This window comes from Bombus huntii, unplaced genomic scaffold, assembly GCF_024542735.1.
Source record: "Bombus huntii isolate Logan2020A unplaced genomic scaffold, iyBomHunt1.1 ctg00000092.1, whole genome shotgun sequence".
Taxonomy (NCBI): Eukaryota; Metazoa; Arthropoda; class Insecta; order Hymenoptera; family Apidae; genus Bombus; species Bombus huntii.
Genome location: NW_026099347.1, coordinates 130,506 through 149,511, shown reverse-complemented (window position 1 = coordinate 149,511; position 19,006 = coordinate 130,506). Strand labels below are relative to the sequence as shown.

Below are 19,006 nucleotides of genomic sequence, written 5' to 3'. Positions count from 1 at the left end.
CATACGCTAGGTTGTAAGAAATAATAGCTATATAAGTATGTAGCGGCGCATGAGTTAGAGAACGATGCAAATCGAGAGCGACTCATATTATTGTTTTGCCTCGTGACACTTACACAGTCTTGACGTACATGTAACGTCAACAAATATCTCCAACAGACTCAGGAAACCTGAACAGCCTTGCACACGACACCGACTCCCAAAACAAAGGAATATGAATTCGGCACATAGGCATAAGATAAACGAACATCTAGAAGGGCTGTGTCTTGATCGAGTCTTTCAGTCTTTCGGTAACGGTCAAATCGCACACTTGTAATCCTATTATAAAATAAAGGTACCTCGAACTCTGGTTCAAGAACCCAACATTTTTTTATTATTATTTTCCCATTATTTTTACGTGACATTTTGGCGATCCTGCCAGGATCCATTCGCTTCAGTGTAAACGAAGTTACGATTTCGGTCTACGGACATTATTGAAGATCGAAGGATTCGAACTACTTGTGTTATGAACTTTGCTGTCAATAATTTACCACGGTGGACCAAATTAACGGGGCCACTGTCAGCATAGAACAAATCAACAGAACGAGTTTGACACTCAAACGCATTTGAACGCGCCACAGAGGAAAACACCGCAAGGGAACCTCATTCTACGAACTTACGTATCAAGGTGAGAAAAGTCGGAATTCTTTTAAACAATATAGAACGCGAAAAGTTAGTTTCTCTAGTAACTCTAGCGAAGAGACAATATGAACAAGAAAGACACAAAAGCCGAGACAAGTTTACCCTCTACAAGTGGAGTTCAAAATAAAACGGGAACACTCGATTCCTCTACCAGAGCAATTTTAGACTTAATACAGAGACAGAACGAAGAATTTCGACAACAATTTAACGAAATAAAGAATGCTTTAAAATTAGCGAACGAAGAAAATAGAAAACGCGCTAACGAAATGGAAATATTAAGTAGAAACCTCTCTCGTGTTAAACTACCACAAATAAACGTAAAATCAACTGAATTCGGTTCTATGATGACTGACGATGACGATAATATATCAGTATTAAAACACGATACTAATCCACCTCCACCTATGCCACAAAAGCCACCAACATATGTCCAACCATCCAATTCAACAGCTGGAAACTCTGGAAATCTAAAAGCTGTTTAGTATCTCCGATACTAAACGGAGAAAACGATATAAGTGTAGAAGATTTTATTCGTGAAATAAAAGAAATGAGAATGATGTGTAGCGAACAAACGTTATTATTAAAAATGATCAAAATAGAGAAAATTGTAGGAAAAGCCGCAATGACAATCCGCAATATCCATATTAACGAATTCGAAACTCTGTACGAAGGATTAAGACGTAACGTAGCTACTCAAGCATCAGTAAGAGAACACCAAGATCAGTTAAGAGTGATAAAGCAAGGAATAACTGAAAGCGTGCAAAATTATAACATTAGATTTCGACGTGTTTTCAACAAACTTCAATACAGCATTACCAATGAATATAAAGACGAACTAACTCGATGAGCGATGAACGATCGACTATACATGGTTTCTGTGATTGACTATGTAAGAGGCCTTCGTTCAGAAATAGGACACGTGCTATTGGCTAATCCCCCCCCCCCCCCAAACATCATCGATGCAGAAAAAAAGGCAATGGACGTGGAAAAATACTTTCGCGAAGACAACGCTCGCAGACGGATGACACGACAAACAACCACTCCACCATCTTATCGTAACCAGACGTCTCGTCCAGTAGGTAACCGCTTCACGATTACAAGTAACATGAATAACAAAACTCCACCCACACAAAACATTCTACCAAGAATGAATAATTTTACAAAGCTTGAAAATCGACCATTAAACGAAAGGCCACAAACGAAATGTTTCAAATGCGATCGATTGGGACACCTTGCCAATCAATGCCAAAATTTTCGAATACCGCCTCAAACAAAAGCCCCTCCAGGAATAAACCACATTCAAGAACAATCAGAATTAACAATGCTACCTCAGGAAGATTATCCACAATACGACTACAATTACCAGGACGACGAGGATTGCGATTTTTCGTTGACTCGGGAGCAGGAATCAACTTGCTTAAACGAGGATGCTACCCAGGAAGGACAATAATACCAGACACATAGAAATTCTCCATGGAACATTCCAAATACGAATCCAATTCCAAAATTAAACTAAATTTATTCAACAAAGAGATAGAATTTTCCTTAGTAGATGATAATTTCCCTATCATAGAAGACGGCATATTAGGCTTACCCGGTTTAAATCAATATCGATTCGAACTCTCCAATAAAACATTAAAATTAGATAATAATACTCTTCTGCTGCAGCAAGAATCACCCCTCGCATCGGGAGAAATCGTTCAAAAAATTGTATACTTCGACGGAAAGCCAACGCCAGTATGCTTTATCAATGGTGGTAAGTTTTCAGTCCAAATTTCTAACATTATTGAAAATATAAACACTGTAGATCAAATCTAAAAATTCAAATCTTTGATTCGACTATCGCACATAGAAAAACCTCTTAGAGAACCTATGTAGTATTTTCGTCTGTACCTACTTAAATTATATTTATCTTATTTTCCTTTAAGCATTCGTGAACGTAGTGGTAATGAACTTCAATGTGTTTAGAATTTTTTGTGAAATTTCCGTACTTTGCTATACTTATCACTCCAGAGTTATCGTCATAAATTTTTACAGGGTTATTGTCTAGATTTACATTGAAGACCTTCATAATTTCTCTAATAGACATTAATTCACTCACCGCTTCCGATAGAGCTACATACTCTGCATACGTCCAGGCTTTTGTCACACACCTTTGTTTTTTAGATTTCCAACCGATTACATTTCCATACAATTTAATTACATATCCAGAAGTAGATTTTCTATCTAAATGATCTCCTGCCCAATCAGCGTCCACATAACAATCTATCGTTTCACACTTTTCATTCCTTTTCTAATGTAACCTTAAATCTTTAATATTAAATATTTCAATATTTCGGTACAAATATTTCAATATTCGCAAAGCATATTTAAAATGTGTCTCGCTACAACAATCTTGAAATCTACTTAAGATAATTCACACTATAACTTATATTGGGTCTGGTATTTGTACTAATATACAGCAATGCGCCAATTAAATTCTTGTATCCAATGTCATTTCTATTTATCTCAGCGTTTTCAATTTTTAAATTTGTTTCCGTTGGTGTACAGTACAATTTGCTGTTTTGTAATTTATATTTGTTCGCTAATGATTCAATGTATTTCGTTTGGCTTAGTTTCATTTCATTTTTTATATAATCATACTCTATATTTATTCCAAAATATTCTTTTACTTCACTTAAATCTTTCATTTTAAATTTATCAGGTAATAGCTTCTTTACATTTTGTATCCTTTTTTTGTTTTTACTACAGATTAACAAATCGTCTACATATATTAGCAAATAAACAACATTTTCCCCCTCTCCATGAGTATATAGGCACAACTCTATGTTATTCTTCTTAAAATCCAATGTCGTCACATACCTATCAAAACACTCATACCAATCCCTCGGACTTTCTTTTAACCCATAAAGCGCTTTCGATAATTTACAAACTCTATTCGTTCCGTCCGCATATCCCTTTGGTTGATTTACATATACCTCCGAGGTTACTTCACCATTTAAAAAGGCAGTTTCTACATCCATTTGCTCAATTATTACTCCATTTTGACAACAATATGATAGCAATATCTTAAAGGTCTGATTACTCGCCACTGGAGAATATATGTCATCGGCTACGTTTCTTTGTTGAAATCCCCTTACCACTAATCTAGCCTTATACCTGTCCTCTGATTTTTTCGTGTAAACCCATTTTACATCTAATACTTCTTTGCCTTTTACCCTTTCTACCAATTTCCAAGTTTTATTCTTATAGAGACATTCTATTTCCTTATCCATAGCCTGTTTCCAAACTTCACTATTTTCACAACAAATCGCCTCCTCAAATGTGCAAAAGATATCTACTCTACAATAATTTGCGTGAATCTCACTACTGTTTTCCTTTTCTGGATACCTTACTGGAGTTTTCTTATTACGTGTAGATCTCCTAGGAATCTTTACGCTTTCAGAACTATTATCATTTTCATCTTCTCTACTTTCTAACTCTTCCTTATTCATGCTGTCCAATAAATAATTATCTTTACTATCATCGCTAACTGCATCGAATGAATTCTCCTCAAAACCGATACATTTTTTGTCTGTTTCTACGACCTCTACATGTCGCTACTGTTATTTTTACACCTAATAGGACTCTCTAACCTACTTCACTATATCCTAACAGAATTCCCATATCTGCCTTCTTATCCCATTTGGAAACTCTTTTTTGTTCTGGCCTTCTTACAAAAACTTTACTTCCATATAGATGTAGATTTTTAACACTTGGTTTTCTCCCGAAGAATATTTCAAAAGGTGTCTTTCTTTCTATAGTATTCGCTAATATTCGATTTTTCAAGTATGCCGCTGTACAAACTATTTCCGGCCAGTACCTTTTATGTACTTTCGCTTCCGCTAACAAGCAACGCGCCATGTCCATCACTGTTCTATTATACCTTTCCGCTGTCCCGTTTAATTCATGTACGTATGTTGGGCAATTATTTATTCTTATACCTTTATCCCTAGCAAATTTATAAATTCGATTATTTAAATATTCTTTACCATTATCGCATCTTAATATTTTTAACCTCTTGCCCGTTAAATTTTCGGCTTCATTTACGAACTGTACGAAAGAATCAAAGACCTCATCTTTTGATTTTATACAATAGATCCTAGCTATTTTACTATAATCATCGATAAATGAAATGAAATATTTTTCTCCATTGAATCCGGTAGTCTTAAAGGGACCACATACGTCCGTATGAATAATTTCCATTATTTCCCTAGCCTTAGTTCGATTATTTTTGAAAGGTAAGTTATGCATTTTGCTTTCTATACACACCCTACATTTCAAAAGTTCCTTTTCAAATTCATTCGGTATGCCAGTCACTAGCTGCTCTTTACCCAAAATCTCTAAATATTTAAAATTTACGTGTCCTAGCATCCTATGCCATCTTTCCTTTTTACTCATACCACTACGTTCGGCGCTGTTTACTAAGTGCTTCTTCCCTTTCAATATACTTTTTATTCTATATGTCCCATTCTCTTTGAACTGAGCTGTAAGTATATTATCCTCATCTATTACTTTCGCAATATTTCCTTTGGAAATAACCGTATTCTTATCGTCTGCTGGTTTACCTAAACTAATCAAATTTGCGGACATTTCTTTCGCGTAAAATACTTTCCTCATATTTATTTTATTTTGTTTTCCGAATGCTTCAAAATAACTTATAACATTCCCAACTTTTGTCGCTTTTATCGGTCTATTATCGCCTAAATATATATTTACCGGTTCTTTTAGGTCGATAGATTTATCGAAATAATTTATATTATTAATTATGTGATCGGTACAACCGCTATCTAATAGCCACACTATTTCGTTCTTACTTATTTCATTCGTCTCACTGCTGTTTGCTGCGTGCGCCGTTGCTGTCCATATGCCTGCTCTTGAGTTTCCATGCTCGCCCGTGCCGGTTCTTGATTGATGATGAAAGTTTCCACGTCCTCTGCTCGTATTGCCTTTGTTCTCTCTTCCTCTGTTTCGACCAGGTGTTGGCCCATGCCAATAGCCGTTACTGCTTCCCGCTTGGACGCCATTTTGACACTCTCTCGCAAAGTGTCCTAATCTTCCACATCTGAAGCATCCTTCCTTTTTTGCAGAAAAGGCGTTGGTTTGCCTTTCTCCTCGATTGGATTTATTTTTCTTCTCTGCTATCTCTATTTTATTTTTTACATACGCTACCGTTTGATCCTCTTCTTTCAATGCGTCTATTATGTCCGCTATGTAGCTGTATTCTTCGGGTAACGTATTCAGCATGTAATTCAGCTTTTCCCTCTCACTTACTTGTGCGTCCGCACTTTTTAATTCATTTATTAATTTTTCGAAATCGTTAAAGAATGATGCTGAATCACTGTAGTTCTCCAGTCTTATGTTTTCCAATCTCCTTCTGCATACGATCTGCAGTGCCGTCGACTCTTTCAAGTACATTTCATCGAACCTTTTTATTATATCATACGCCGTTTTTCCTTCCCTAACATACTCCAATTGTCTGTTCGATATTGCACTATAAATTATATTTATCGCCTTCAAATCCTTTTTGTCCCAGTCTTCATCGTCTCTTTCGTTCTTCATTCTAGTTGTAACAACCTCGCATTCCTTATATTTGAGAAACATCGTGATTCTTTGCTTCCACATTCCATAATCCTCACCATCGAATATAGGTATCATGATTTCCGATCTCTCCATTTTAATTGATTCTTCTTTTTTTTTCTTTTCTTACTCAAGCGTTCCTACGTGCTCGAAGTATATTTTTTTTCTCTGAAAGTTTTTTTTTCTTTACTGAAAACTCACTCGCAAGATCGTAACCACGCACTAAATATCTTGCAAAACTAGTAACCACGCTCTGCTACCATGTTAAGGAAATTCGAGGATTTGGGAATACAAATAATTGACTATATTTCCCACACAACAGTTATACATCTATATTACTCTCTGAAGAACGTCTTGCACGCACGCTGGTCGCCAACCGACTATCCTAGATTCTTCTAACATCTGGCAACAGTCTTTTGTCTCCACTAAGACCTTGACGCCCTCTAACCCTTACACACACACTCTCATGTACAGTGTAAATGTATCACTTCCCTAACAAATAAGTATGTTATTTCGTTACCACTTATCTCGTTCATCTCGCTGCTGTGTGCTGCGTGCGCTGTTGCCATCCATATGCCTGCTCCTGAGTTGCCATATTCGCTCGTGCCGGCTGCTGATTGACGATGGAAGTTTCCACGCCCCCTGTTCGTATTGCCTTTGTTTCCTCTTCCTCTGCTGCGACCACGTGTTGACCCACGCCGATAACTGTTACTGCTTCCCGCTTGGACGCCATTTTGACACTCTCATGCAAAATATCCCACTCTTCCACATTTGAAGCATCCTTCCTTTTTTGCAGCAAAGGCATTAGTTTTCATTTCTCCTCGATTAGACTTATCTTTCTTTTCCGCTATTTCTATTTTATTCTTCACGCACGCTACCGTTTGTTTCTCTTCTTTCACTGCATCTATTATATCCGCTATGTAGCTATACTCTTCGGGTAACGTATTGTTTTCGCACGTTCGCTGGGAGACGCGATCTCGAAGAAGCGCGCCAACGGGAGTCGTAAATTCCCGTTACGATTTGCTAATCGACGCCGCGAATCGCTCGATCCCTTATTTCGTTTAGGATAATAAGGGTAGTTAAATGAAGGATAACGCTGTTGCTAACAGGTTATTATATATTTTCACAAACCAACAACTTCGGTGTAACACAAAATGAATATTTGTTATGAGATGACTACGAATGAGTGCGACCTGAGTCTCTAGACGGATTATCGCGTATACTGATGGATTTGTCGACTCATTGTATTCGAATTGCTGACCGCTTGACGAGATGCTTGATTGAGACTGACTGATCTTCGGGTGTAAACCCGGTCGAAGGATGTTGACTGTTCGAAGGATGTAAAGTCAGTGATGTTCGGAGACGATGCTGTGGCGGAGGAAAGCTAAGGATGGGTGTGTCTAGCGCACGGGACCATCGGATTTGTTGGTGACGATTTTGACTAAGGGAGTGAGGGAAATAGTCTTCGTTGTTAATTGGTTAAACGAAGGGTCTTAACCGCCCTCGAGAGAAAGTGGTTCGTGGGAGGAAAGTTGCATCATACGTGAGAAAAACCAACTTTCCCTTGTCAAGCCGTAGTAGACAAAGGTCTTTAGAAATGCTTTGGAAACAGACGTTTGTTCAGTTTGAAGGACCTCGACTAGGAAATTCCTAAGATTTATGGAAGATACTTGAGACTATTGAGGGTACGCAGTGAGTATCCGAAGACATCTGGTTGCCATCTTGCCCGCGGTGTGTGGCCTGGGCTAGGTAGAGTTACGCGACGTAACACGTATTTATCATGTAATTCAGCTTTTCCCTCTCACTCACTTTTGCGCCTGCACCTTTTAATTCATTTATTAATTTTTCAAGATCGCTAAAAAACGATGCTGAATCACTGTATTTATCAAGACTTATCTTCTCCAATCTCCTTCTGCACACGATCTAGTGCCGTCGATTCTTTCAAGTACACTTCGTCGAACTTTTTCATTATTTCATACGCTGTTTTTTCTTCCCTAATATATTCTAATTGTCTATTTGAGAAGGCACTGTAAATTATATTTATCGCCTTCAGATCCTTTTTATCCCAGTCTGGATTGTCTGTTTCAGTCTTCACTCTAGTTATAACAATATCACATTCTTTATATCTCAGAAACATTGTTATTCTTTTCTTCCACATACCGTAACCCTCACCATCGAATATCGATAGCATAATTTCCGATCTCTCCATTTTAATTGATTTCCTATTCTTTACTCAAGCGTTCCTACGTGCTTGAAGTATTTTTTCTTTTATTTTATATTCTTTGAACGTTTCTTCCCTTACTAAACTCGCAAGACTAAAAACCACGCACTAAATAGCTTGCAAAACTAGTAACCACGCTCTGCTACCATGTTAAGGTATAGAGAGGATTCGAAAATACAAATAGTTTACTTTATTTCGCACACAACAGCTATACATATATATATTACACTCTGAAGACTTCGATAACCTTCTTGCACGCACGCTTGTTGTCAACCACCTCCTCTAGATTCTCCTAACAGCCTCCAATCGTCTTTTGTCTCTACTGAGACCTGGACGCCCTCTGACGCTTACACACACATTCACGTGTACAGTGTAAATGTATCATCTACGTAACAAGATCATCAACGTAAAATCCTACCGTCCTCCCGAACATCATAAAACCGAAATAAATAAACAGATGACTGAAATGTTAAACAAAGAGATTATAGAACCCTCCGACTCTCCCTATAACTCTCCTGTCTGGGTCGTTCCAAAGAAAATCGACGCATCAGGGAAACAAAAGTGGCGAGTAGTGATTGACTTTAGGAAGTTAAACGAACTAACAGACCAAGACGCGTATCCACTACCTGACATTAACGATATACTATCACAGCTAGGAAATAAGAAATATTTCTCCTCTTTAGACTTATCCTCAGGGTTCCATCAAATACCCATGGACGAGAATTCAAAGAAATACACTACATTTAGCACACCATAAGAACACTTCCACTATAATAGAATGCCATTCGGGCTCAAGAACGCACCTGCTACCTTTCAAAGAATGATGGATACCACGTTAAGAGGTTTGATTAACAATCATTGTTTCGTTTATCTCGATGATATCATTATATTCGGGCAATCGATGGAAGAACATACTAAAAACTTAGTCATTATATTCCAAAGACTCGGGAAAGTAGGTCTAAGAATACAACCAGATAAATGTGAATTCTTAAAGCCCGAATTAGAATATCTAGGACATGTAGTGACAGCAGATGGAGTAAAACCTAACCCTAAAAAGATAGAAGCAGTAAAGAATTTCAAACTACCAAAAAATCCTACAGATGTAAAATCATTCCTTGGGCTAGCTGGATACTATAGAAAATTTATTAGAAACTTCTCTAAAATTGCCAAACCTCAATCTATTTTTAAAGAAGGACATTTAGTATTAATTCATAACGATCATAAAGAACACAAGATAGATACTGAATGGCCAGGGCCATACACCATTGAAAAAGTGAAAAACCCCTTATTATGAAATAATAGTAAATCACTCGATTAGGAAAATACATGGTAACCGTATTAAACCTTACTTTCCAGGACGATCTTCACCTTCTTCATAGTTAGCTAAGCTAAACGTTATACCCCTTAATGGTAGTTCTATATATCAAGAAAAATTAGCTCATGCATACTTATATAGCGAATCCGTAAACGTAATTATAGGTTTAGACATTAAGGATATATATGCAAAACTCAGCGAAATTAAAAGATTTAGACTAATGTTAACAGAACATTTTAAAAGTGAATGCCCGTATTCCAATGAAATGATTACACGCGCTCGCAAAAGAAATTTAGACAATGTAATCATGCATATTAAATTTATGACACACACTTGTTACCGAAGAGGCTCATTGAATTTTGTTGGATCCATTTCTAGAAGTCTATTTGTAACTCTGGATAACGATAATTTAGAATTAATGAATAAAAATATAGATAAATTTTTTGATGAAAACAATAACTTAAAAACCAATATAACTTACAAAACAAATTTCAAAACTATAGCTTTACCCTTAACTGACAGTCTAGAAGAAATCCTAACAAAAATTGAAAACGCTCCAAAAATCATTAATAATGTATAATCGTATAGAATGCACCTCAATCAAATTTCCAACGAAGTAAACTCTCTTAATTATGAACATAGAATTAGAAGTCTTAAGAAATAGGAACTAAGTGTCTTATAAATTATTAGTTATATTGATCTAGCATTACTAGGAACATATGTATATTTAACAAAATAGGATTATTCGATATTATAAGCAAATGCCTACCTTCCAAATTATGTATTCGCGTATTATGTTGTAAAACCAAAGAAAAAAAAAGACACAGGTATAAGCAATATCTCTAGACCAATAGAGCGCACCTTTAAACACATATTCCACACCTGAAATACAACCATTACGAGAATTACCTGAAGACACCAATTCAGTCATCCTCGAAGCAAGGCATGTAAGATTCCAAAAGGGCATACAAAAGGAGGCACTACACCGAAAATAAGAGTCTGGAGGACCAGCCGCACTCTAACACTGGGGGAATGTAACGTCAACAAATATGTCCAACCGACTCAGGAAACCTGAACCGCCTTGCACACGACACCGACTCCCAAAATAAAGGATTATGAATTCGGCACGTAGGCATAAGATAAACGAACATCTAGAAGGGCTGGTTCTTGATCGAGGCTTCAGTCTTTCGGTAACAGTTTAATCGCACACTTGTAATCCTATTATAGAATAGAGGTATCTCGAACTCTGGTTCAAGAACCCAACATTTTTTTATTATTATTTTCCCATTACTTTTACGTGACAAGCAAAGCGTAACGATAAACAAACTCCGGGCAAAACAATGTTGCCGCTACGTGCAATCGTCAACCGAGGTTGAATTTAAAGTTTTCGATACTCCCCCGAGTATAAATAAAAGAACACGATCGTTAAGACAGTTAGTATCGAACATTCTTATAGCGAATTAATATCGAACGAACGTAAGCATTACCTTGTATACACATATCGAGCAACACTAAGCGAACGACGACTAATTCTGTACTGCAAATAATTTTAAATACATTTGACTACACTAAGTATCAACTCGTCTGGTCATTAATCAACAACGCGTTTAATCGTCCTCCACATACATGTTGTATAAGCTACTATGTGTATATTTATTTATGTTTCCCATAGTACAGACGTATTCCTTATTTTATTGTAGCTGTGTAATTTCAGTAGTCTTGCATAAAGGACATCTGTTTTGTTGCAATTGTATCAGCTATTAATTGTAATACTTGAAGCGTTTGTATCTAATCGTCATGCATCTGTGGTGGCACTCGACCATGGAACTTTCCAACGGCTTCGCGACACAAAGCGCTATACCTTCAAAGCGTAAGGCCGACACGCCTAATGTACCATTGATATCCCTACAGTTCTTTCGCCGAATATTCGGAAGAATGCATACGCGGCAACCGTTGCGGACATCTAATAAACGCGTGCGTAGTGGAGATATCGAGGGGCAACAAAGAAAAGAATCCATTTGGTTTCGAATCAAAGATTCATTCTGCCCCGAGCTGCGGAGTGCGAAAGGTTAAGCGTCATAGCGAAGCAAACACAATTAGAGATACGTGATTATTGACTCTTGATAGTTAATCGTTAATCGTTAATCGTTGTTCATCGTTAATCGTTAATTGTTTTTGATCGTTCATCGTTAATCGTTAATTGTTGTTGACAGTTAATCGTTAGTCGTTAATTGTTGATCATAAATTGTTGACTGTTGATTGTTAATAATTTAATTAACTTTTTTGTTGAACATCAAGAGTATTTCTTGTGGGCACCTTCACCCACTATCCACCTCACATCGTTATTCTACATACGGAAGGCAAGATTGATATCAAGTTCGAAGGACAGACCGCAGAAGTCTGGTCTCTGCTATTACCACGAGACCTTTCGAGACCGCGCAAGGAAGTGCCGGGCCCCTTGCAACTGGACCCAGTGAAACGAGACCAGCCGTCCGTAAACGCGGCATGTGGCGATGGCTTTAGTATCCCATCGCATTTTCGTGACGGACAGGGCACCAAGGATCTCTTTTCTTGTGAACACCGGTGTCAATATAAACGTATACTCGTGCAACAAACTACGCGGATCCGCGAACAAAGATACGTACGAGCTGTTCGCGGCGAATCGAGTGGTCGAAGCAAACCGAAAACGCCTTTCGCGAGTCAAAACGCATCGTCTCTGACGCCACAATGTTAGTGTCACGACCGGCATACTTCAAATCCGATGGACTGACGATGGAGATAAAGATGTGGCGGCACTCGGCGACAATCGGCGGCAATATCGCTGAAGTGTCTAATGAACCATCAACATCCCAACGGTCCTTCCGCCGAAGGTTCTAGAAGAAAGAGCACGTGGCAACGGTCGCGGACGCCTAGCAAATGCAAATGCATGGTGGGGATGTTGAGGGATGACAAAAGAAAGTAATCGGATTCGATCGAAAGTCAAATCATAAGAGCTTCAGTCTTGGAAAGTCACGCCTAGAGTTTGGAAGTGGATTGTAAAGTGAATTGTTGTTAGAAAAAAAATAAAGTTTCTTTTTTTTATTTACACCTCAAATTTCTTTTTTTATTTTGTTATTTTACGTGACATTAGCGCATTCGGTATCGGCAACAGCGCGTGAACGACAAATGGCAGCCGCTAGGATTCGTTACAAAATCTTTGTCTCCCGTGCGATTAATTCTGTATTTAGAATAATTTTAAATATATTTGACAATATCAAGTATCAACTCGTCACGTCATTATTTAAATCATCCACCACAAATCCAAAAACAGAATAAGGAAAACAGAGAAACGAACAAATAGAAAATTAAGTTGCTAACATGTTTTTCTATAATAATATTTTAACATCAATATTGTAATACGCAATGTGTTACGCCGCCTAAAACATCTGCACGCCAGCCCGCGCGACCGGACAACAACCGACCTGCGTAACGTCACTTCGACCCTCAATAAACCTAAGGACCCACCATAACTTTCACTTCCCTGTATTGTTTCGCCATGTGTCTTCAATCCGTTTGTCTTGAAGAATTTCTAAAGCTTAAAAATATTCTCGAAACACAGTCGGTTTTTAGAGAGGTCCTTGGGTTTATTAGTCGCACTTAAAACACGGAGAAAGCGGGTATGCACCCATTAGGAAAATCCGAATAGCCCTGTAATAAAACAAGCTAGGTTTTTCTCACGCACACAGTCATCTATCCACCACGATGGTAGGAGACTCGATACTCATCCCTTCGAGCAGTAGTGCAGGTCATGACCAATCGACACCGCGCTTCGTGGCCCTCACTTTTTCTAACGAAAGTGGGAACAACGAATCCGCGTTCTTTAGGCACAGGGGCACACCCACACCGAACTTTTCTTCCGTATTAGAAAAAGAGCGACAGACAGTCTAAAAACTAACGCCTAACGCGGCAGTCTACACATAGCGCGAGAGTCGCATACTTCACGCAAATCTTTTGTCGGTTCTCGGTGTTGTCGAACACACATCTTCTCTCCTAAATATATTATAGTGCTAAGTCCATTAATACATTAATTTCCATTATAAGAGCCCTGCTCTAGCGTACATATCTATCGCATCTTCATGCGACAAGTTGTTAACTATTTATTTCTCTACGTCAGTGTAATCTAAGTGTTGGAAATATATAATTTATAATTCTGTGAATCACAGTGTTATACAAACTCAATCACCCCTATTATCTCAACGGAAATCAGGGGATCGATCAATTCGTGGTGTCGATTGTTATAATCGTAACGGGGATTTACGACCCCCGTTGACGTCTCTCCTCGCGATTACGTCTCCCCGCAATTGGTCGAAATTTACACAATGTGAAAATGAAAAAATTGGAAGCAACCGAACTACGGATGAAACTAAATCACTTCGCTGCTTGTAAAGATAACTTTTAGTGTTATAAACATAAGTCAAGTAGCAAAGAGCATAAATTGAATTTACCCAAACTCTTCTTGAAATCTGACAAAATGATTCTTTATTTTGTCAAAAAAATCTTTACGTATTTTCCATTCCCATTCGTCGCTTTTTTCAGTGGCGTGTTTATCGCTACGTCGAAACTCCGTCGGGTAGCAGTTAATTTCATTTAAAGTAGAAAACTATTCAGAAACGTGTATACGTTACACAGCAACAAACCAGTCGCCCTGTTATTACCTCGTTCTCAACAGTTCAAATTTCAGGGACAACCGACTACTTAGTATCGACCCAGTACGTCATATTTACTCGCCAAAAGAATTGTAAACGAAAATTGTAACCAGACGTGCCGTTAGTAACTACCATTTTTCGCGAAACTTCTTTTTCATTTGGCGGAAATTTAAACAAACCCCGAAACACCGTGGCGTTTTGCAACTGTCTTTAATCCTTTAAGATAAAAAAGATTGACGCAAAATTTTGACGGGATGAAATTTCACGATATATTCAGGTGAAACGATGCGAAATTAGAGCGAAGCTTATAATGGGAATATAGTTTGCTTGTCTGTTGTCATAAAATGAGATATGCAGAATATATTAAAAAATAGAGTATATGTAATACGAAACTTTATATTATTCATGTTATTATGGACAAAATATCACAATATGTTCATATATTTAAATCTCCTCCGAAAAAGATTATTGTATGTAGAACACAGTTTAACTGTATTTTGAATTCTTGTTTATCAGATCACAATTGATAAGTTGATATTAGGATGATTATCCTCATTTGAAACAATTTTGTGACTGTTACTTGTCAATATACTTTATATCTTATGTACATTTTAAATATAGTACGCAAACTCGAAGTTGCAAGGAACATTAATAAAAACTCAATATTTCAATAACGCCTTTCATGATTATAATTAAATATTTTTTCAAAATGTCGTATCAGTGTTACATCTAGCACCCCCTCCCCCACACACAAAAGTTTACCAATTTATAATATATGTACTAGTAGATTGACAAGTTACGATTTACAGGTTATATAGAATTCTATTTTATGATTTTATAATTTTTCGTTAAATACAATAATCAAATAACTTGCAAATAGTAAAATTTCATTTGTTTTATCGTCAAACTTGTGCAAGGGAACATATTAATGCTGGTAACTTTAGTGACTTGCAAAATTTCAATAGTGCAAGACAGGCCAGATATTCAATTGCAATTGGTTGCTATCCATATTTTCATCGGTCTTACAATAACCTTATGTTATCAATTATGAATTAAAAAGTTAATGAAATCACAACTCACCCAAGGCCAATGGGTATGACTTCTTTTCGAAGATCGATTGAAATCTCGAGTTTGTTGTTTGAGACATTCAGTTACCACAAGACAAAAACACCACTCCATTACAGCCGACGTAAACAAAACATGACAGATTCTTCCAATTCTCGGACAACAAACATAGGCATACATACTGTTTTAAAGTCACAGTCTGTCGTTGAACTTTCGCCAAGTAACTTGATACGCACATATACACGTCCCTCGAAATCAGTTTTCGACGAAAATACATACGTGACATGTTATGTTGCAACCGAACGTGAATTTCTCGCGGGAAATAGCCTGATATCGTTTATTTATGCGTCTCTCAAATACGAATTTTACTATACACTTCGTTTAAGACACGCCATTTTGCAAAACGATTATCGAAAGATTACTGCTTACATCGAGATCGAGAATAGATTCGCAGGAAGCTGGATGCCGCGATTTCTTCCCGCGCTTTACTTTCTTCCGAAGTTGTGATTGGTTGATTTCCTGCTGCCATATTCGGTTTCGCCGAGAATCGTGAACACGTACGCTGGAAGCAATGCGGGGTAATTATTTAATTTATTTCATAATATTATTTAACATATATCGTGAAAAGTTCTGAATATTCGGATTCTTCTGTTATCGTTTCATCGTATGTTAGCATTATCAGCTCTCGATATCGAATTGGCAAACAGAATTTTTCTCATACAAAGTAAGTCACATTAAGTATATGTATATGTATAGTCGAAGCAATGCAATTAAAAATTTTTCCATTTTAATTGCTATTATTTATCACAGACATTTTACCGAGCATTCATTTTATAAATCTTATACATACATATATATATATATATCGGGTTTACATTAGAATTAGGGTTAGGGGCGTGAAACGAATCTTCGTTTGGGTTACACGTTGTCGTTATGCAATGGAGAAGACATTGACTAGTGCAAATACGATTATTATAGAACCGGACAAGTAACCGCGGTAGTTAGGTGCTCGAGATACTAATGACAATGATCCTAGGTTCAATAACGAATCCGCGGTCAACGGGATGACAACAGAACGTACTCACAAAGTCTAAGTCTGAGAATAATCACTGATCGCGAAGGCGTTACTCTTGGATCGATGAGATCGCGAGCGAGAAAGCCTTTCCCGTCCCGATGATGCCACACAGGAAAACTATAACGGGGTGTGTCTAAGGATACGAGATCATCGGATTCGTCGAGAAAAGCCTTCGTTCAGAAAGTGTTGCTGCTAATTGGTTAATCTCCATATCGGTGGTTAGAAAAGGATGCTAGCCGCCCTCGAGGGAAAGTTGCTAGTGGGAGACGCCGCTCGTTGAAAAATATGTCTTCCCTATCTTCCCGTAGTTGGGACAAAGACTGTTTGTCTGTTTGAAGGACTTTAGTTAACTAAACCTTAAGATTTATAACGGGCCCTCGGGCTAGCCGAACATGTACTGCGGAGACGCATCGACATCTGGCAATCATCTTACTCGAAGAATAGGGTCTGCACGTGGCGAGCCACGGGACAGAAACCGTTGGAATGTTTACTGTCGCGTGTCGCCACAAATATTTCTTTTAAGGAGAGCTATAGAATTACTTCATACCTTTGTTAGGCAAAGCGTTCATCCCGTGACCGCGGCTACGTTCGGCGACTGACTGTCGCCTCGAACCCAAGCTCATTATCACAATTCTCGAATAATTACAATCGGGTTGAATAACTACAATTGTTCAATTACAGCTATAGTAGACTCTAGGTTACAATGTTGCGGGATTATCCAAAATTCCAAAGGCTCCGGTGTTCTTTCATCTCCGACACGGCCATCCTGACTATCACACGTCCTCGTGTGTAACTAAAATATCGTATTTCTTACATTAGATTCGATACAACTGACATTATTTGCGATTTAACTAAATGTCCAAGTAAGTCAAGGGTCCAGTGCAATAACAAAGTTTCGTTCGGAGGTTTGACAACAGAAAAATAAAAGAGAATAGGAATTTGTAATGTTATAATTTGTATTCAAAGTGTTAGGTGCGTTCTGTGAGTCGCCAGCCAGACCGTAATGACACAACAGATCATTTTCGATTTCGTACACCGGTGAACCTCAGTTTGTTGGATCATATTGCCACGTTGGGTGCATTACACCCAGAAAGCACGTAAGCCCACTCAACGGGTTACAACAAAAGCACGTAACCCCACTCAACGGGTTACAACAAAAGCACGTAACCCCACTCAACGGGTTACAACAAAAAGCACATCAACCCACTCAACGGGTTACAACAAAAACACATCAACCCTCTCAACGGGTTACAACAAAAACACATCAACCCACTCAACGGGTTACAACAAAAACACATCAACCCACTCAACGGGTTACAACAAAAACACATCAACCCACTCAACGGGTTACAACAAAAACACATCAACCCACTCAACGGGTTACAACAAAAACACATCAACCCACTCAACGGGTTACAACAAAAACACATCAACCCACTCAACGGGTTACAACAAAAACACATCAACCCACTCAACGGGTTACAACAAAAGCACATAAAACCACTCGGTGTATTACTATGACCACAACGCAGTGTTAATGATCCTCTGAGGTCAGTGTACTTGCATCGTTATTATCACCGCCGTTGTCATCACCGCAGACGTCTAACTCAGCAGGGACGCAACCTTCTGGCATTTTTCTCAGTCTGTCGTGTCTGTCCTTATATGATCGTTTGCCGTCTAAGGTTTTTAGGGTATATCTATCTCCTTCCAAAATCTCGGCTATTACGAATGGACCCCTGAATTTCGGATCTAACTTCGTCTGGTTTCTTTCCTCGTTTTTACGTAACACGAAATCGCCAAGGTTGAACCTAACTATTTTAGCTTTGTTTTTGTCGAACCTATCCTTATCGTATTTGGCGCAGTGATACATCGAGCATTTTCGACGATCGCATTTGCGTCTAAGTTAGTTTCGCTTAGTAAGGAGTTATCCCGGTGATCGTGGATTCGTTTGAACTCAAACATTGCTAATAGTATTATTTAATTTAATTATTCGTAGATCGTATTATTCATTAGGCTTAGTGTTTGTTAGACTTATTATTAGTTGTACTTATTATTTGTTAAGCTTAGTGATAGACCTGTATATATGTCTAAATAAAATCTCGGCTTTGTGAAACGATGGCTAGTCCACACGAAGAGTCGTCGCGCGCCCAAAATTCGAATCGTGACCCGACATATATATATATATATATATACAAGATATATATACAAGAAAGAAGATACAAGAAAGAAGATACAAGAAAGAAGGAATATTATATTAGCGGCATTTTTGTAGCCATTATATAGGGTTTCGATCGCATAATTAATCAGTATCAACTTACCAGTCTTTAACGGAAGGACAAAAAGAAGAG

General features: G+C 37.9%; 1 long non-coding RNA gene across 10 annotated transcripts in view; it reads right to left on the bottom strand.

Moving 5' to 3' along the window:
• The window catches only part of LOC126876760 (uncharacterized), a 129,499-nt gene that overhangs the window by 65,428 nt on the left and 45,065 nt on the right, over window positions 1-19,006 (bottom strand). For 6 of the 10 annotated variants that reach the window (XR_007694496.1, XR_007694500.1, XR_007694494.1 and 3 more), the window contains exon 2: window positions 17,206-17,264. The exons of the other annotated variants lie outside the window; for them this stretch is intronic. This is a non-coding gene — a long non-coding RNA (uncharacterized LOC126876760). The remainder of the gene's footprint in view (window positions 1-17,205; window positions 17,265-19,006) is intronic. 10 annotated transcript variants of the gene reach the window in all.